We start from the raw sequence: 21,055 nt of genomic DNA, 5'->3' as shown, positions 1-21,055 counted from the left end.
GGGTGTTGAAGTACCAGTTGTTAAGAAGACTATGTGGGGCGATGCGAACAGCATAAATTAAATTAAACATGCAAATCTAGCCCCAGCGTTTGCACAGTAGTCGTTCTGGTGGGTACAGGACATTCCTGTGTGTTTGTTCAGGCTGAGCAAAGCACCTATTATCAAAAAACGCTTCTGTGCTTTTTATTTTGCTGGTTTTGGCCCGTGCGATGCTCCCATAAACTGTACCAGTTTGCAGGGCTCTGCCAGCTCAAAATAGCAAAGCGAGTCCTGCATCTAGAGATCCCCGCTCTGAAGCTCTCCTCCTTCTGCCTTCGAGTGAGCGCGCTGCCAGGGGTGCAGAAATCCTTTCACTTCACTAATTTCACCATTAGATGTCTCTGACCGATCATCACTGCTCCAGCCAGCCCTGCCTTCGTCGTGCGGGCAGCACTGCGTCATACCTGCGCTCAGGGTCGTGATGGCAGCTCGGGAGGACTCCGGGGAGGTCAGGAGGGGCTTTGGAGAGGTGGCCCAGCCAAAGAGGATTGCGGATTTCCTTCCCTGCTGTGCAGGTGGGAACCAAAGGGGGAGGTCAGGAAAGCAGCAAACTTGTTTGCCAGTCCCAAATGTTACCAAAATATTATCCTAGGTGTATAGCGTTTGCTCCTCTCTCTAATAAATGCTGCTTTGCTTAATGCTAATATGGGTTTGTCTACTTAATGCCCGGAACGTAAGAAGTGCTAAGTGTGATTATTTTTAAAATGGTACCCAACCACCTTTTGAGTATGAGTTTGAGTATGCCTGAATTAAGTTTCCTGCATATAGTGATTGCCCTGAGTGCAGGAAGAAGCAGAACTTGCTTATCAGGGAGAGAAAAGAAAGGGTTCTGGGCAGGATTAGAGATTACATTTTGCAGAGATTTGCTTTGTTATCTAGAGATGGGCTGCTTCTTCCATGCCTCTGGGGGAGACATCACGGTGTCGGTGGGGGACGAGGCCTCTGGTTATTCTTGCTGTTTGCTGGGTGAAGGCAGCTGGATGCCATTCTGGATGACCGTACATGCAAAGGACTTTTGAGAAAATGAGATATTCCCTTTAAACATGTAATCACGTGAACATTTACCTCTCACCGTTGAGACTGTGGCTTGTCAAAATTACTTAAGCCCTGAGAGTCCTGTCAGGTAAATACTGTTACTCCAGTGGCAGATTTTGGAATACAGCTTCACATCCCTGAATTGCATTCACTGTCTTCTCACTGTAGCAAATCTGGTTTACCTGTTTATATATATGTTACGCATCTGTCTGCATTTCTTTCTGTAATGATCTATTAGCTGTGTAGTGGTATACATATTAATAACAAGCCATTGGTTACAGGTCAGCATTCATTTCGATAACGATATCAGTTATTTTCCAGAAGGCTAACAGAGTGAGTGACAATTTTGACAAATTTTTATTCTATGAGCAAACACAGAGAACAAATTCAAATTCAGCTTTTTAAATGAAAGAAAATGGGAGGAAATATCTCTTAAAAAGAGTTAACATAAATGCACATTCTGAGCGAATGTTGTCCTTATGTTAACGTTGCTGTTTGCCTTTGTAATCAGGACTATTTTTATATAGCTCACTTCATTTTTTTTGCTCTTTTGTTTTTCAAATATTGTTTTCACTGTTTAAATTTGTATGTATGAGGCCACGTATATGGCTACATACAGAGTAATGTAGAATAAAGGGTAGAAAGATTTGCTGTGCAGAAGATAAGAGACTTGCTATTACTCATCTGTTAAAATAAGATGTCAAAATAGCCCTAAAGAAGGCAAATTCATTTTATTCCATATGCCTTTATGCCATTCACCTTGGGGAAAATGAACTAGAACGCTCTTGCGATTATAAAAATAGCAGAGAAGTAGGATTACTGTGGTAGAACTTAAACTTATGCCACTGTAATTCGAACGTCTTCTTTTCCTTTTTCATCTAATATTTCTAATTTACAGTCCAAGTAGGCTATAAATACTTGGAATTGTTTGTCAGTGAAGTCATCACCAGAATGGCCACCTCGTGGAATTAGTTCCTAATGAGATTATTAGGCCTCTGTTTATTTTGTGAGCTCTGAATAGCTGACATAAACTTAGACATTGTTATTTTGCTGTCAAGATTGTGTCTGAAGCTTATTTTCTTTTCCAAGACTTTAAATCTAATATAGCAGAGGTCCCAGAAAGTAACAGGACTATTTGTGTTGTAGAAATCTTCATTCTGCACTGGGGAAAAATGATCTTGACCAAGCTGCCACCCAACTGCATGCTTTATGCTAATCAGACAAATAAAATACAACACAAAAATCAAGAAGAGAAGTGGGGTTTCTCTTTTTTGATGCATTTGCATAGAGTCTTGTTCTAAATGTGCTGATTTTACCTAGGAGAGTAACTTACTTCGCCAGTGAGATGAAGTCTTCTGTGGACGAACAGGGTGATGCAAGAATTGTGGATGATGATGATGATAAAGTGGAGCACGGTAGTGTTTGAAAAAATCTCACAATGACATATTCAGCAGTTTAGATGAGGAAGCGATAAGGATTCTGTCTCCGTGTAAAATCACAAGGGAAATTTTGCAAAAGCAATGTATAATTACGCAAGTAGCAATTTTCAGTGCCATTTCTCTTTAATACATTTGACTTGCCTATGGAATTTTTTTAAATGCAGTCGATCAGAAGGCTATTTAGGCCTAATCTGAAAGATTGTATAAGCTCGGCTCTCTGTTACGTGACGCTGGGACGTTACAGGCTGTGCGGAACATAGGAATTGCCATGCTGTATGAGACCTCTGCGACTCACTTCCATTAAAGTGTCTCTGACAGATCAGAACTAGATACCTCAGAAAACCGTGCAAGAAAATCCTTTTGAACCACAAAATGGTAATTGCCCAGAGAGGTTTTTTTATCAAATCAACCACCAGCTGTCTGTGATGATGTTCTAGAGATTGAATATTTAGTTACCTTTATCTTTATCCTTACTAATACAACTAATACCCTCTTCCCCTCTCATACACCTCCTTAAGCCATGCAGTGTACTTTAATAAAATGTGCTGGTAAAGAGCCGTCCTTCAGAATTTCCTGTGCTAATTTTTGGAGCATGCTGTTTCAGAATTATTTCAGTTTCTGTCAGCACTGTTACGTGCTGGGTCATAGCGGAGGTATGGTATCATCCCTACGCCCGGGTTGAGCTTTAACCAGGATTGATTTGGTCCATCGGGTATGAATTTATTTTGCAGAGCATTTCCTTAGTCAGATGTCTCTGAAGGAGGTCTCACTGGCAGTGCAGGATAAGCAGAGATTTTTGCCTAACAAAAAATTCCCATGATTATTTTATTCTGGTTTGAGGTGTGAAAGCTCTTTGAACTTGAACTTTTTCTCAGTAGAGCTGAGTTATTGGAGAATCAAATTCACAGCAACAAAAAGCCATAGGTTACTTTTGTTCCAGTTTTTCCAGGATCTGTTCCACTCACCTAGGCCTTCGGTATACAAAGAGCAGAGTTAAAGCAAGCCCTCGGTATAGCGTGATTGTCAAGTAATTTATTCAGGACGGGATTGCGTCTCTTTCCAGCTATGGGTTAGTGTTCATACTGGTGTAACGCCACATCCTCCAGTGAGGTTTATATTGGTGTAAAATGAGCACCCTGTTGATTGGTTTTGTATCATTTTGCGTTATTGTTTCCTTTAAGAATGAACTTGGGAATAATTATGGCCTTTTAGCGTGGAGTTGCCTAGTAGCCTTTTTTTTTGTTGTTTTAAAAAGAATCATTTAGTTTAATCATTGTGAGATTAATAGGCAGGAAAAGGAGATACAATAAGAGATAACATGTTCATATTTATAAAATCTTCAGACAAGCTTGAGTGAGTTCTCTAATTAACCACTGGAAGACTACACGGCTGCTGAATAAATGAGCAGAAAAAATAAAAACCATAGTCGATTAGAATGCCTGAAACCAGGTAGTATATTGTTGATCTTGCAAAAGTGTTCACATTGGACACATGGTCAGGAGAACCTGAAATGAAGGCCTGACTCCTTTTTGCCTGTGTGAGCGTACCATCAAGTTGAGTTACACTGTGATTTACAGTGAGGTAAGACGAAATCAGGTCTACGCTTTTTGCAAACTTCAGACAGTCCATTAACTCTATTTTAGCTCAGTAAATTTGTTCTATTTAATGGTATTTTAAGTCAGTTTTAGAAATAGGGAAAAAAACCAACAGGGAATCACTCTTTAATGAAGGCAATATGAGAATTTTTGGAGACCGAATTACCATACTACGTGGGCTACATTAACAGACCGCTATCTGAAAGGCACCCACATTCCCATTTGCGGTACGGGGATTTGTTGAATGACATTTATTGACCCCTTCCTCAAAATACTGCGTACAAGGCATTATAGATACGGCAATTTCCTTAATGGCTTCTTGTCCCCTGGAAAAAAGTTAAAACTTGAAACCCATCAAGAAGATGATTTGTAGTGCAGTTCCTGACCATCAGTACGGTGCTGTTACATCAGGCACAACGGTGGTAGTTACTGCATCAAGCGTTCCTGGAAAGCTGCCGACATTAATAGCCAGCTTCTCGGAAGAACTAACAAAACGGCTACGCTAGTCAAACGGCTCAAGGTGCTGCCACCTTTGCTGGCCTTTGGATGCGGAAAACAGCTTTTACTGGGCAAATCCCTCCTGTGGAAGCCCTAGTTTCTAGGAGAGGCATGCAGATATTGAAAGAGCAGGACTGTCTCTCTGGATCTCTGTATTTTGAGAGCAAATCTGAGCTGTACGCTAGAGAAATATTCCTGATTTAGAACCAAGCCCTAGAAATGCCACAGAGTAGGTGATATTAAAATGGCTTGGTGAAGCTGAGTCTTCTACTATGTAGATGAGATTTTCTCATCACAGCATAGCTCTTCCATTTGTGTGCTTGATTTCAGCAGAAGGGAAGAAAGAAGTGAATCACAGAAACATACTGTCATTAGAGGTGGGATACATATTATCACGGATGCGCATCATCACCCCTGGTGCTCTGCTTCTTCCATGATCAAAAAGGTGGCCTCCAGTTTTAAGAACTGTTAGTGAAGCGACTTCGAGGCAGCACGCCTAAGAAATTGTGTGTATCTCTGTGCTAACAGGGAAAGTGGAGTGCATAATGCTGGACTTCTGCAAGCGTGCTTTCAGCATTACAGCCCAGCGGGATTGGGAATGTAGCTGCATTATTACATGCTTTACAGATACTTCCCAGATACTCTACAGCGTCGAGCACTCACAGTTAACTTCTGAGAAAGTTATTTCTTCAAAATCAGTATGTACCGATGAGGAACTCGTATTTCTCATTTCACAATGAATGTTTTTGAAATCACTTGTTACATGAGAACACAGGGTGCCATCTCGCACCCAGCTGCTGCTGCATGTAGTATCCAGCATTCTGTAGTGCCAGAGGTTTCAGAGAAAGGTGCAAAAAGTTGCAGAGAGGATGAAAACGTAATACGCAACTTTTGGGAAAGTTTCTCTCACGTATTCTGACTTTGAATCCCGAGGGGTTTCTGTTTCTCCTCTAACGCTGTATTTCTTTGACCCCTTCTAAACGTGGATGTTCTAATTATCCACACAACTGTTCAGTTCTCTGTTGGCTGTTACTGAATTCCTGCAGGTCACCAGCTCTGGCTCATGATTTCATGAGTCACTGCTGAATATGCACAAATGTTGGTAGTTAGGACAGTCTGACCCTTAGCTTCCAGCACAACAATGTTCCGTTCACTCTTTGAAGAGATTACTTCAAATAAACCCTTTCTCTTGGATATCCTATGCAGTTTTGTCATTATTTGAAATTATAAACGTATTTACCTTTCAAAAATGGTTTGGTGAGGCAGCAGGTTTACTCTTGGAGCAATGGAAATACAATTCGCAGAACAGGCTTGCTCAGAACACAGAGCACCGAGTGCTGCCTCTGTGTCTCTCATTGCCCTGCCGGTTTTCCCTTCCCCAGAGGAGCTCCCTTAAAGCCACAGGTGTAGCTCATGTAGAGTCGTTACCTTTCACAGGATCTGAGAAAAGGAGGGGCTGGCTTGAAATTACTCTTCAAACACGATCAGACTGTTCTGGGAGACTGTTCTGCTCAGGTGCGTAGAAAAAGTATTAATCTGTATTAGCATTAATGATATTAGTAGTGATGGGACAGTAAGAAGCTTATAATGTTATCTGTATTGTATAGGGCTATAGACAGAGGATGTGAATGACTAGTTGTGCTCTTTCATAATTCATAGCTTCTACTAGAAGCTTCTCACTTAATTTTAAAACATTTAGAACGCTGATTAAGTGTAATGGTCTCGGATATTTAGTGACAGAGTGTTTTTGGACAGGTTTGGATCCTGTGCCCTGGTCAAAGGACTGTCTGGCCTCAGACTGTTTAGTTTCTCTTTCTTTTGTTTATGACAACCAGTTCGCAAAGGCAAAGCCGTTGTTTGTATTATTTTGCTGAGTAGTTCTAGGAGACACATAACCAAGCTGATATACCAGAAGTAGCTGTATATATTTAGCATTTTGCTATAAGGTTTCAGTCCAATGGATTCACTTGCTGAGCAGCACTTGAAAGTGTTTCTAACCTGTGATCTCGTAAGTATTATAAGTACGTGGAATGAAGGTGGCAGTGAGTCAGGCGTTGCCCTTCAAGAGTAGTTTCAATTAAGTCTTTGAAAACAATGTATTTTTCCAGTGCTTTTCAGACTGAAGCACTCTTCCTTAGAGAAAAAAGTGTAATTTGTCCTGCTCTGGAATGCAGCCTCTTCTAGAGTGCAGTGTGGCTTGAATTCCTACAGGGCAGTTGTTCGAGGAGAGCAGGTGAAGAAAATGGTTTTAACTAGAAATGCAGGAGGAGAGAAAGCAAAATAATCCTTTATGATTTAATCCTGCAAGGGGCAGAAGGAGGTTCTTTGAAGTCACGGGAGGCCTACTTGCTCATTTGTAGATCTACAAGGCCAGGAGGACCATTAGATCATCTAGACTGGCTTGGTGTGTTACAGACCCTAGAGAGTACGCAGGTGCAGTGGTTTGCTCTGTGGAGTTAATTGGACAAGCTGGGCTTCAGACAAGAAATGGCCAGGACCCAAGATGAGCGATGGTATTTAGGTAAGGAGCGTGCAAAGCAATGGCCCAAGGCAGATCCAGTCGCTGTCGTTCCTCAACAGAAGATTTGCTGTGTGAAGCCGAATGCCCATCTTTCCTTCTCGGTCGCAGTCAATGACGGTGAATTCTGCTGGGAACCCACTGCCGTTCTGTGTAGTCGCTGTGAATCTTGGTAAAAGCGAGTGCCACCTGGGTATGGATGGTTTGGTGGGGCTTTTTAATCCCCCCCCCCCATCCTGGGGGGAATGTAGCTGGCAGTGCTGTTTGAAATTTAGTAGAGAGCTCGTTTTACTCTGCATTTTATGAGCTTACAACCTTAACAAATCTGTAGGAGCCATTTACTGTCAGAGATAAAGTTATCATTTGTAGACTTAATATTTCAAAAAAGTGCTTTTTTTGGTCCCCTTTGCTACCTTTTTATAGCTCATAAAGAATGATTTGGTTTTCCTCCTTTGTTTCTGTTGTAGTTTATGAACCTGCCAGCTAATAAAATTTCAGGAAAATCTAATTCTATTGAAAAGTTCAATTCAATTTTTTTTTAATAGGAATTTTATGTGAACACCCTTGTTTTAACACAGCTGCCAGCAACATGAGCAGTTTTAGGGTTTGCTGGAGAACACATTTAATTTCTCATTCAAAAGATGTGCTGGATTTTAATAATTTCCAAGGGCAGGAGTTGATACTAAAATGGCATGCTGCTGTTGCCTGCACAAAAGCCTCTAGGCGCCCGAACAAAAGCACTGCCAGCAATAAGATTGCAAGCAAGGACATTGTGCTTTTGAGTCTCTATACTGTGGCAGTGATGAAAAATAACCAAGTTCCCTTATACCCATTCTTGCTCAGGGTACACCAGCCTCCTGAGTTTATGAATAAAAGGTATTTTTCCACGGGACTAAGACCCTTACAAAAACCAGGACTCCCCTGGCACAGACTCATCTCAACATCTTGCTGTCACGTTGGGTGCGCGGAGAAAGGCCAGAATGCGCGGCATGCTTCACGCTGGCCATTCTTGGGGGTTATCTCCTGCTGGCCTCCGCCTTCGGAGCGAAGCTGCAGCAGCCCGAAGGCTGCTGGCTCCCGAGTAAACCAGAAGTCACAGTTCTGTCTGAATCGATGGACAAAAAAGTGGCTCACAGCCAGTTTTGCCTTCCCTCCCCCATTCTAAGTGCGATCTTGAACTGGGGAGTGCTTTTTGTCCGAGTTTTTCAGAGACTACTCAGCTGAATGTTTTATAAAGATATTTTTGGTTTGGTATTTATGTGCTGTGGGTGGTGTCCTAAAGCACCTGGCAGAGGACTGCACGTTTCAACAGAAGATCAGAAACGATGACATGATTAACTTACCAAAACTAACTTACCAAAATACTGCAAGTTTTCACTCGCGTTCCTCCTATTTCCAAATGCTTAAAAGAAATAAATAGTTTTAAGATGCTTCGCACTTTTAGAGTATATTTTGTCCCATCTATGGGCTAATTAGGGTTGTGTTCGCTCTGTTACCCTAGCACAGTCTTACCTCTGGTTTCCTCTACACATCCCTCCTGGCTTTCTGGAGTAGCCTGACTGCCTAGCCAAGCGAATTGCTTGATGCTTTGATAGCAAAGTTTGCATTTTGCATGAAACCTTTTGTTGTTACGGTTGATTGGTAACAGAATTTGCCTTGCCCAGTGGTTGGTGGAAAAATCAACATCTACCATGTGCTGGTGTCACCAGGGATTTCTACAGCATCGGTGTAAGAAGTTCAGAGTGGTTTCTTCTGAGACATTGAGGGGTTGAGATGTGCAGTTTCTTTTATAGAAAGGATATGGAAAAGGTTAATCTTCTTGGATTAACCTCTGCCTTAGGAATAAAGCACAGTCAAATGGCGCTTTCTCTAGCGCTGGGTGGAAGAAAAGAGTTCTTTGTACCCCCTGCCCTCAGTAAACTCAGAACCCCCAAAACCCTACGGGCTGTCCCCCAGGATCCGGTCCGGTTCTCGTGTTCGCTCTTGTGCGTAAGCCGTGTCTGAGCTGAGAGTGACTGTTGTTTGTGTTCCTAGTCACTGTTTATCTGTCTGCTATCATTCGCGTTGTTCCTTGCAGGGGCATAGTACTTCAGACACACGTACCGACCTGGTGTCACGCCTTGTTTTGTACGGTGCCCTATGCACATGCAGTAGGAAATGGAAAGTTCTGGTTTCTCTTTTTGCATCCTGATTGCCCTTTTCCACCTCATAAATCACCGAAACTTTCAACAATCGTTTCTGTATTGACTTGGCACAATGTCAGCGTGTTCCCACAGTTGGCTGTATCGCTTTCTGGTTTCCTTGGCAGTTGTGCTGGATGCACAGACATCAATTTGTGGGGCTTCTTGGAGGGAGGCTGAAGTGAACCTTAGCATTGACTGGGTCGTATCCTGGAGGATGTTGCAGCATCCCAATGCAGAATCGATGACACGCTTCTCAGCTGTTTCTGCCAATACTTTCACATCTGGGATCAGGGAATTAAGAGCTGTCAGTGAAGCACGGAGCCTGTGCTATCTGCCAAGATCCTCGTTCTATGCAGTCCCACAGTTTGGGGCTGAAGTTGCACCTTCTGCAGTGTCTACTGTGCTGTCTTGCAGCCTTAAACAGTATTTAACACCCTTGAAGTAAATCTCCCTGAAAGCTTTGGATCGGCTCCTTCTTTGTGGTCTGTGTCGCTCATGTGTTCACGGTGCAGTATCTGAAAGTATATTCTTACTCTTGATAAGTCACAGATTAGTGAAAGCTCCTTAAATTAAAGCCCTAAATTTTTACAGTGCGGTCCCTATTTCTGAGCCATATTACCTGTGTTTGTACAACAGGGATGTGGTGCAACACTGGTCAGGCTTCCAGCCTCTTGTTTTGGTAGTGTGAAAACTAGGAATAATTATTTGTTGGAGGGTAAATGTCTTCTTGGCTTTTGCATGTTTTAGATAGTGGATGAATTTTGGCATGTCTGCTTATGGATATTTATGATATTCTGTCTCTCCTTTTTCTTAAGGCAGTGACAGTGGGAACAATGATATTGTGTTTCCTTTTATTCCTCAAGTGTGTGGGTTTTTTGTTTGTTGGTTTTAAATAATACATTGAGAATCAGCCTGGGCAAATATCCCTATAGGTGTAGCGGCTTACATATTTGCACCAAAATAAAACAAGCTGATATAGGGCATGTGAATAAAACCCCTTACCACAGGGTCTGCTGGGAGTGACAGTGCTGTGCCAGCAAACATGCTTCCTCTTCACGGAGTGTCTCATATTTTGATATGTTTGATATTTTGATATGTTTGGTTTGTATGTTTGATTTTTCTCTTTGACCGGTGAAGTGGCAGCAACAGATTCAGGCCATGAAAGGTGTTTAGGCCTGGTTCGATCAAACCAACTGTTGAAATCACGGCTATTTCTCAGAATACCTATTCAGCACACCCGGTTCAGGCTGTCGGGAAATTCTTGGAGGTGAACAAATGTACGCTGAGCAGCTGACCTAATGCCAGATTTCCCTGCTCCTCAGCACACCCTGTGCGGCTCAGCTGCTGAGCTGCCGTGTTCTGTAGTCTCATGGTAGCGGGGTTCGTATGTCAGATCTTTCCATGTCACGCGTAGGGAAGTGAATGAAATTCAGTGCCAAATCTGTAGCTCCCTGTGTGTAGGAACTAGAAGGATGTATTCGCTTGAGAATAAATTTGTAATGTTTTGCAGAGAAGGTCAGTTGTATTTTGTTTCCTAGTTGTATAAGCATTCAACAGTCTTTGCCTGAAAGAACAGAAGTTAAATGGGATGCATGTCCCGTGCTATGTCATTATCAGAACAACTATTACTAGTAAAATGTCTAAAACTACAGTGACACATAGTTCTTGACTATAATTAACACAAAATAATTGTAATCAGGATATTATGGTGATGGTTTAGCGGAGTTTTGAAATATTCTTTTACGCTGTAGCTGGCTCTTGGATTCACCTTTGCCATGGCCGTGTAGCAAAGAGGATCAGTCAGCAAAAAGTGTTTATAAATGACCAAAATCTGTTCAAATACTAAAAAGCAAGATAATAGATCTGAGGGAAATCTGTTTTAAGGGAGGAACTCCCCGAATGGGGGCATGTCCTGGATCAATAACGTTATATACAGAGTTGAATGAATTTGCCCCGGTCTGAATTGACTCCTTTAGTTCCAACTGTAAATCCGGGGAGTAATTGTCAACATCTGTGGCAGAAGCTGTGGGGAAGAAGACTAACACAAGATCACAGGGTTCTTTAATGCCTTAAATTCTTTACATCAACACTCAAACGAGTCTAGCAGAAAGGGAATTGTATTTCAGCATTTCTCATAGTTTACATCTCTGTTAGTATAATTTCTCAGCTGTTTTAAATTAAGTGGTCCAAGCTATTGTGTGGCAGATTTTCAAGTCTGTCTTGTCAGAAAGCAGATAGTTCAACTGAAGTGTATACAAAGGGACTATCTTTCCCTTTAGATGTGCATTGAAGTGGTTGAGATGAAACCTTACACGTCTCTTTTTTTTTTTTTTTTTTTTAAATACAAGTCAGTTATTCAGTTCTCTTTATGGATTTTCAGTCCTAAAGGCTTCAAGATTTTAACATCTTTTTCTCAAAAAAATCAGCACATATTCATTTGCCTTCCCCAAGTCTTTTTTAAAGGACTCTCTTACAGACATCAAATAATACAGCTAAAACCAAATTATCCCATCCACAAACTTTTTCATCTAAAAAACTACAAAAGTCTTAGCGATTTAATAAATACATGAACAAAAACATTTCCGGTAAAGAACTATGATATTTTTCTGTCTTGTGAAGATGAGTGCCTCATCTTTATAAGTAGTGTCTGCTCTGAATTGATCAAACTTGATGTTTTACTAATTTTAGTAGTTTCTACACATTTTCTGAGCTCTGTAAGACACAGGAACCAGCGATGATAGATTGAAATGATTTTGCAAATGTATACACATCTTTATCTGTGTGGCAAACAAAAATATTGAAATATGAAATGTCGTTATTACGTGTTCAATCTTTCTGTGAGCAAATTATGTTCGCCAGTAAATGTAAATATTGAAGCTGTGTTAAAATTTCATTGACTATCTTTGCAATGCCTCCCATCCCTCATTAAAACAGAGCCCAAACAAGCATTCTTTGCAGGCGTAAGTGACAAATTTCTTTTAGTTGTCTGGGAGATGTTTTGCTTTCAATTTCATACCAGAGTTATTTCATGTGATGCTTCATGTCACTTTTTGGAACTTAGACTTTAAAATAAAAGCACAATACTAAGGAGTTCTTCCTTTTACAGGAGGTTTTCTTTATCTGGAATATATCTTATCCTCATTTCCTCGTAAGTAGATATCCCTGCTGGAAAAAGAACGCTTTCTGTTATGGCTTTGTCATCCCACGCCAAAAATGCTGGTTTCGAGCTTTTACTTTCTATATATAAGAATTGGTTTTGCCAACCTGATTCCAATTGTCTTCTTGCAATATCATTTTCATAATTTCATCCTGGTATGACTTCCTAATGACACCTTGATGGTGAAAAGAATTAACCAGCAGCAAAAATGCCCGAGACTTTGCTGGAAGCCTGCTAATAGCTTATTATGGCCTCAGAAACAAAATGGAGGCCGATGGGGACCTGGATGGGCTCTGCTGTGGCTCTTTGTCCTGCTTCTCTTGCTTGGGAGCAGTAGCACTGCTCAAGTGTGATTTCACCTTCTGTCTCTTCAACTTGGGGCTCTTTTAGACGAAAAGGTTTTCTGGCAGTTCATTGCTTTTGTGTTAGCCCTCGGGCATTTTAACTTCCTTGCGCATCAGAAGTGACAGTATTTTGAAGGCTTGGTTTGTACCTGTTCCAAAGGCCACCTGTGCCATGGGTGGACTGTCCTTGGTCTAGGTCTTCCCTAACCTCCTAAACTTTTCTGTGCCTGGGTTTTTTGTTTGTTTAGTCCGGTTTGGGTTTTTTTTTTTTGTGAACACAGATTATGTATTAAACATCATTTATTTGCTTGAAAGAACAGCACAGATCAGGAGAGAATCTTTTAGCTATTAGTAATAACCGAAAATATGCCTGATCCCTCCAGAGCAACAGCTAAGACATAACCCAACCGGAATGGAGTCACTGGGAATGGTGAGATGATATCCGACGTGTGGGAATACAAACACCAGCAAATACACTCCCGTGAAATGCAGCCTATACAGTATTTCTTCCCAGATTTCAGGCTCCCATTGAAGAGTCTTCAGAAACAAAGGGAGGGTCTTGAATCCGTATTGGGATTTATGCTGTCCTTTGCTGGACGTTTTTCACATATTTTGACGTAAGTTGTACTGTGCTTTACAAAATGATTTGCAGCCTTTGTCTGCCTTTAAAGCAAATCAAGTATGCTCCCTACATAGTCATGTGGTTTGAATTTCCTAAACCCCCAAATACATGGCAGGGAACTAGAGCAATGAAATGGTCTAATGCTCTGCTTCGTTTTGATGTCTTTAGTCTTCCTCCAGTTGTGATCTTTGCCATATCCTTCAGAGAAAGTGGTAACTGCCCAGAACCAGTAACAACAGTAGCAAGAAGATCTAGGAACTGACTTACGTACTGGCCTCAGCTTGTATTTTCCGTGTTTATGCTGGCAGTTTCAGAGACAAAAATAACTGCAGAGAGAGTTTTGTGTTTGCTTTTTGGGGGTAGAGATGTACTCAGTGGGTGCTGATCAGGTACTTGCCATCAGGTACTTGGTCTTCCATTATTTGAATTTAGGAAATACAGACAAGCAGAGGTGGAGTTTAAGCTTCTTTGTCATTAAGTGTTATGCTAAATGACAGGCATACTATTTACTCTGGGGATAATAGGGTCCATCCCTATCAGAGCTTTATAAATCTCACTTAAACCTTTCTTTGTTGTTTAGTCCTAGTAGTGGCATGCTGTGGCAGTATATTTCATTTTTTAGGATAATATTCTACAGAAAAAACCAAAACTTAGTTATTCATTATCAAGACAAGAATATTTATGTTGTATGTTGGAAAGCAGAAGACATAGTAATTACCTTGTAAAGGACTGTATAAGCTTCCCCACACACCTTGTTGCACTCAGCCTGCGTTGGCACATGCCCGAGAACGCTGTCAAGTGGTTAAACGTTGTTTAAAAAAGTGAACAACAAAATCCTGTGGAAACTGGGTACAGTCTGTGACACACTGCAACATATAACGATGCGCCAGCAAGTACCCCTTAGGAGGGATTTCACTGACCGCCCCTAAGCCTGGGGAGATGGGCATGGGAGGACTTGGACTGAAAAGGAAACATTCGAGAAAATGTCAAGGCCCTTTATGAGCTAATGGGCTTCTTTTCTTGTTTTCTGATGTATGCCAGACTAAACGTTCTCATCTTGTTAACGTTGTCCTGATATTGAATACTCTATACTGTTCTGGTTTTGTGCAGTGTCCCTTAAACATCTGTTGTGCTGTACATCCACGTACATGCACCAGCCTGCTGCAGCGTTTTCCATAGAGATCCCCACAACTGAATAGCTTTACTCACCACTTGCTCATAAATGTGTTCGCATGTGTTTTGGGGGTTTTGTTTATTGGTTTTTGCAGTTTAGTTGCTGGTCTCTCACTTTCCCACAGTCCAACGGGAACATTGCTCTGGTACTGTTTATGTGCGCTCGCCTCTGAACCACTCTTTAAGCTCCTCTCCCTGTCCTGGGCAAGCACGCGGAAACTTCTGCCATCAGCCTAAGCTGAAGGCCCTGTTATTGGAAAAGGAGGACCAAAACAGACGGGTTCCCTCAGCTGAGGAAACAGTTGGGGGATGTTTCTGGTTTTCACTTCAGGTGACATCCGTTCTTCTGTAGCACTGTTGCTGAGCACTTTGCGTAGAAACAGAGTGAATTTTCTGAAGGGCAAATCGTGGACTGTATCTGAGAGAATCGAGTGGTCTGACTATACGCTAATCCAGATAGCAGCGCAGCTCGGTCTGTTGGGTGTCAGGGGACTTAACTAAATCCTTGATGCAAGCAAAATTTATTAGTGTCACAGTACCAAGATTCTTCTGCCTTTGCATAGGTTTTCAAGCTACCATGAGTACTTCCCCTTTTCAGGTCTTTTCCCCTTATGTCAGATTGGAACAGGGCGGTATGAACAGGGTTTGGATACTCTGTTCCATTTCTCTTTTTACTTATGGACTACTCAGTTAGTAGTTAATATTTAGGCCTATTTAAAAAAAAAAATCACTTTTTACTGAATGGGGTTAAAATAGAAAAAAAAATGGGTGTTAGTCTTGCTTAAATAAAAAACTCCCTGACACTTAAATACTAACTGAAGTCTTAGGAAATAGATTACTGTTAATTGTACCACTCTTGGGATGATGTTAGGAGGAGCGAACTACTTAGGATGATTTAGGGCAGTATTACATCCCATTTTTTGCTTAAAGAGCTGTGGTTTGCTCAAGTCCAGAGAAAATTTTGAGTAAGTAAAATTTGGTCTTGGGTACATCTGGAATCTAGCTTTCTGTCTTTGCCAACTGGGGATATTCTTTCTTCCCTTGACTCAAATGTATGTAGGCTGTCAGAGGCAGAGAGTAGAGAACTGCAAAATCAGTGCTGCTCTGTTTGAGTGGAAGTTCCCTTAAGGGAGTTTGACGCAGCAGTGCAGGACCTGGCACCAGTAAGAAGCGGGGCCTTTATTCACAAAACGGAGAGAAGCAATGCATCATGGCCAGCTCCAAAACTGTCCTTAGTATCACTTGAAGAAAAGCACGTGGTTTCTTCTCAGTTCCTAGCTTTTCCTTTCTGGAAGGAAGGAATGAAGATGACTTCAGTTTTTCTTTGCAATCTGTTGGCATGTCTCATTTCTTACGAAATCCTGAAGGCATCTGGGATCTCACAAATTCAAAGATAAGCATCAAGGCAAAACAACATGGCATCAGCACAGACAAAAGTATCATTCGGCAGTGGAGGGCTGCTGAGTCAATAGGTGTCAGTGCAATGGTCTGATCCATTTATGAGTCATCACAACAATAGGAGGAATTATTGATGTGACCTCCAGTGCAGCCTGGAGTTCAGAAACAATCCATCAGATAGCCAAGAAGTCATTTGTGATGTTCAGATTTTGATCTAGCTATTTTAGTGCTTGGGGAGATAATGTTTTGGCTTCGGTCCACCATCCTGTCCTTTCATGGGGTTGTAAAGTCATGTTACTCTTCTATCTTGACGTCGTGTCATGAGGGTGGTTTGTTGCTCCTTTCAGAAGCTTTGGGGAAAGAGAGGGAAGTAATTCTGCACATCCCAGGTGTTTTAGTAGACACGATTAAGGAAGCCTGTTACTTTGATCCACCATGTTCATGATTCTCACCCCCTTCCACCTGCTCTCCTTGCCTTACCCCTGCTTGTCTTTGTAGTTCTGCTCTGTGCTAGGATGGCTTGTGACATTCTAGCTTGGGGCATAAACAGTGGAAGACAGGATTTGAAAAATATACATGAATAAAGGTCAAAACTCTCCCAGGAAAGAATAAAGTTCTTGGTTTTTTTGTTGTTGTTGTTGTTTTGTTTTGGTTTTTTTTTTTTAAATGCATAGTTATGAAAAGCAAATTAACCTTTGGGTTTTTGAGGAATTCACTGTGACAATGGTCCAGCTTAAAAATAAACAACTGCTACTCCAAGTAGAGTGTCCAGAGATGCCCACGTTTATTCTGTTGGCCCTGAGGATCACCAAGTGTGTAGTCCTAGCTTTAAAAAGTCACGCTAATATTGCTCATCCAGAGCAGCCCAGAAGGGCAGGAGGCACAGGCCTACATATGGGAGTTGTGAGGCTAATTTTTTCTTAGTTCAGTGGGAAAACAAGGACTTCATTATGCTGTTGGTCTCTTTGATCTTACCTGCTGTCAGATTTGAGTTTTTCTTTAGCAATGTTACAGTGGAAGAAAGAAAGACAAAAGAGAGGAGCTATGAATTACAAAGTTTCCACAGTAACAACTGTGAAAAGACAAAATTGTGGAAAAAGGAGAAACAGTCATCATATCTGACTCGGTCAAGGAACAGTGTATTATTGACAGATGGATGGTCCTCTTTCCTCCACATGACCTGGAGGAAATAAAATTCCTGCTTCATTTGCAAAGGAGAAGACTGTCGTCTTAGGTTTTGAAAAACTTTCTGTAATGATTTTAGAAATGTGATTTGATTTTGGAGACATGCCCTTCCAGAGGATTATGGTAAGAATGTGACGCTGAAAGAAGTTCAGGGAAATGGACAGTTCACAATTAATATAGTGGACATGATTAACTAATGACTAGTATCGCTAGTTAGGTGTGATAAATGGATAAACTATGGTATAAGAGAACACTGAGTACTATTTGTTATCTGATAAGTGAAGTAGAGTAGTATTAAGAAAAAGGAAAGGCAGATGTGTATATATGAAGCCACATGAGAAAGTTACCTGTAAGTTTTCTTAGAGTAGCCAACTTACACTTACTTCTACACCAGAAGAATGCCATTTGTTTCACTTCTGTATGTGAGATCAGTGTTGCCACATCTTTTGTTTTGATGCAGACAAAAAAGTCATTAACTATTAGCAGGTGCCACTTTACACGATTCCCGGAGCTCTGCTGAGGCTCAAGGGGAATCACTAACCTAATCGCTAACTAATCACTAATATTTTGGAAGGCTAGACCTGTGTGGTGTGGAGGTTTTATGCTGGTAATTTGACTGAGTAGACAAATACAATGTACATGCAGAGAGGCTATATTAGAATGAAACAATGAGCCAGACTTGATCATAGGATAATTCAGGTTGGAAAGGACCTCAAGAGGTCTGTAGTCAGCCCTCCTGCCCAGAGCAGGATCTGGGCCTCTTTGGGCAACCTGCTCCACTTCTTGACCTTTGTTGTGGAGAGAAAAAGTTCCTCTGTATGTCCATATCCACACCTCTTTTAATCGTCTCTCGTTTCTCTTCCACCTGCCATGTACCACTGTGAAAAGTCGGGCTCCTTCTTGACAAGCCTCATCACAGGCATGTGGGGGCTGCTGTTAGGTTCCCCTGAAGCTGTCCTTTCTCCACGTTGAACAAGCCCAGCTCCCTCAGCCTCTACTCACAGAGCAAGTGCTTCGAGTCCTGACCATCCTGGGGGATGCAGTATTCTAGATGTGGTCTAACGAGCACTAAGTAGAAAGGGATGATCGCTCCCGTTAATGCAGCCCAGGGTGCTGCTGGCCTCCCTTGCTGCCAGAGCACACGGCTGGCTCGTGTTCAGCTTATGTCTACCAAGACCCACAGGGCCCTTTCAGCAGCGCTGGTCCCCAGCCAGTCAGTCCCCAGCATGTATTACTTCAAGGGTTTAGTCCTTCCCGAGCGCAGGTTTTGTCCTTATTGAATTTCATAAGGTTCCTAATGTCGCTCTTAATATTTGAAATGGTTTTTTTTTTCCTTCATTTGGATGGGTCAAATCCTACTCTGAGTGAAATCACTGAACTGGGTAAACCACCTGTGTAGCTACAATTTGCCCTGGAAAGTATGCAAGTGATAGATTTAATCCTTTAAGTATCATTACATGGATTTAGACAAGAGCACTCGCTAGACGTATATTCCTACCTTTTCTAGGACAGGTAGAATCACGCTTTAATCACCTACCATTAAAGGAAGACAAACAGTTGCATTTGCCTACACTGGGTTACTATACGTGACTTATTTTTCACAGCATGTTGCAAGTTCTCATTTCAGCTAAAGCTACTTATGTATGCCCACTGGCCAGCACCGGACTGGCAGGCTAACTCCACCTCTGCGTCTCCTCTGCAGTCGACCCACTCTGAAGAAAAATCTTTCGACCTAGAAGGTGCACAGCTTAAACCACAGAGGAAATATTTCTTCTTTACTGGGTATTATTTCTTCTCAGTGAAGAATAGGCTACATTCAGACCCAAGGGATTCTGTGTAGATCACGTATTCGGACTAAGTGCCATCAGTGACAAATGCATAGGAAGAATATGGGAGGCTCTCCTCGTTAATTTAATCACCTTGACATTTGGCATTTGATATTATGACAGCTTATATTTTGAAATACCCTTCAGTCCTATTATTTCGTGGGAGCAACAGCCCTATCTTAAAGGCCACTTAAAGAAATACGGAATAGGAATATTTAGAAGCCATGTTACTCTGCCCTTGTGGTTTATGCAGATACGGAGAAAGTATTCACTGACCCTGCAGCGAGGAAAGGAATAGAAAGGTCTCACTTTGTGCATCAGTGTGGATGAGAGATGAAATGGACGGCCAGAACGAAGATTTCCTGCAGTCTGTTTCCTAAGTCCCTGTAGAATGAAGTCATTTAAACAGAATAGTTTCTCCTCTCTAAGTTTTAATGAATACTAACTCATCAGGCTATAATAACAATTGCGACTCATCATCACTGACTTCAGTACCGTTAAAAGTAACGGTTTTATTTGTGGCCCTTGTAGGGCTGCTTCTACTCTTTATGCAGAGCAAGTTCATTACAGTACAGTCAGGAGGGGGCATTCGGCGTGCCGCTTCGAACAGGCAACAGCCAGCGATAAAATGTGTACTGAGATCCTATGAAGGTCGTGGGCTACTTCATAGGTTTTGAGACAAAATTATTATCTACTGCTTATTGGCCTCACTGTGTCCAAAGCATGTAAAAATAACTGTATTTTCCACTCTTGCAGAGCCTTTGCACTGTACAAACCTTCATAAATTAAGTCTCATTATGGGAGGAAGGAAAAAGGACCTGACTGGAAATCAGCTGGATTCTCTTCTCAGCTTTCTAATGTGCCACCACAAAATCTGTTTATCCAACTCCTAAATCTTTCTCTTGCTAGTCCCTATTTTCCTCTTGGATTTTTATCGCTCAAACCACCAAGTTTCAATACTTTACACTGAGATTTTTCTGGTCTTGCTTCTCTACACCCTGCTGCTGTAAAAACAAAAATATTTTACATCATGTATGCCAAAAGTAAGGGACAGAGAAGTTGCGTACCCTAGCTAAGACCTGAGAGAAAAGCTTACATTTCTTGATTCCTAGTGGTGTACATTTTTCCCCCAAATTCTTTTCCAAGGCGTGCCGTAACAGAGTACCTGCCACAAGTGTAACTCAAGCTGTATGTGATTAATAATTCACATTTTGTGCTAAAAGCAAATCAGAGTTAATTTTGTATAGTTTCCTTCTATCATTTAATACATTAGTTTCCCCATAAAGGAGACTCTATATTGCCTAGCGTGCAATGACTCATGCGTTATATAAGTAACTGAATCATTTTATAGTTTACAGAGAAGAATGTTCTTGCTCATTATGTGGATGAAAGGAGATTGCTGCATTTCAAATGACATGTATAATTTAGACACTTACTTCTAGGAGTGTTTGGAAGCGGGAATGAAGAGAAACTGAAATGTTTGAAGTGACTTGAGTGCTTCATACTTTTTAACGTGACTAGCAAAATATTCAGACCAATAACTTTAAGACTGTGCTAATGGAAGAATGGCTCTGAAACGAACGCACTTTTTTTTTTTCTAATAACAGCATTTATTTTAAGACCTAAGTAGAAGCTAGTATTTGTCAGTCTGTAAAACTCTGCAAAGATCTCGTATTTTTTCTGCCAGTAGTTACCTGCTGTGCCACCAAAATGGAAAGAGGAATGGGAAATAGTATTTCGGAAAGATGAGCCGGCTGGTAAGGAAAACGGCTTGCCTGCTGCACTTGACTGCTGTTGGGAGATTTTTTTTTCCCTCAGCCTTCTAAATGTTAGGTCTTAACTACAAACTAAGAGCATGGAATATCCTATATTTCAACAGTGCAGAGTTTATTCAAGTGAGAATTCAATAACATCGTTGTGGCTGTGTATTGGGAAATATTTATTTAATTGTATTCTTTTTAGAATGTTATGGTAAGTTAAATGAAACGCAATTTCTGAAATTGTGAAGCTGAACAACCCCCAAATGCTACCATGTTCTGCAAA

This window comes from Nipponia nippon, unplaced genomic scaffold, assembly GCF_047370975.1.
Source record: "Nipponia nippon isolate SJK-2023a ecotype South Korea unplaced genomic scaffold, ASM4737097v1 scaffold_12, whole genome shotgun sequence".
Classification (NCBI taxonomy): domain Eukaryota; kingdom Metazoa; phylum Chordata; class Aves; order Pelecaniformes; family Threskiornithidae; genus Nipponia; species Nipponia nippon.
The sequence above is the reverse complement of the archived record's forward strand: the minus strand, read 5'-3'. Positions refer to the sequence as shown.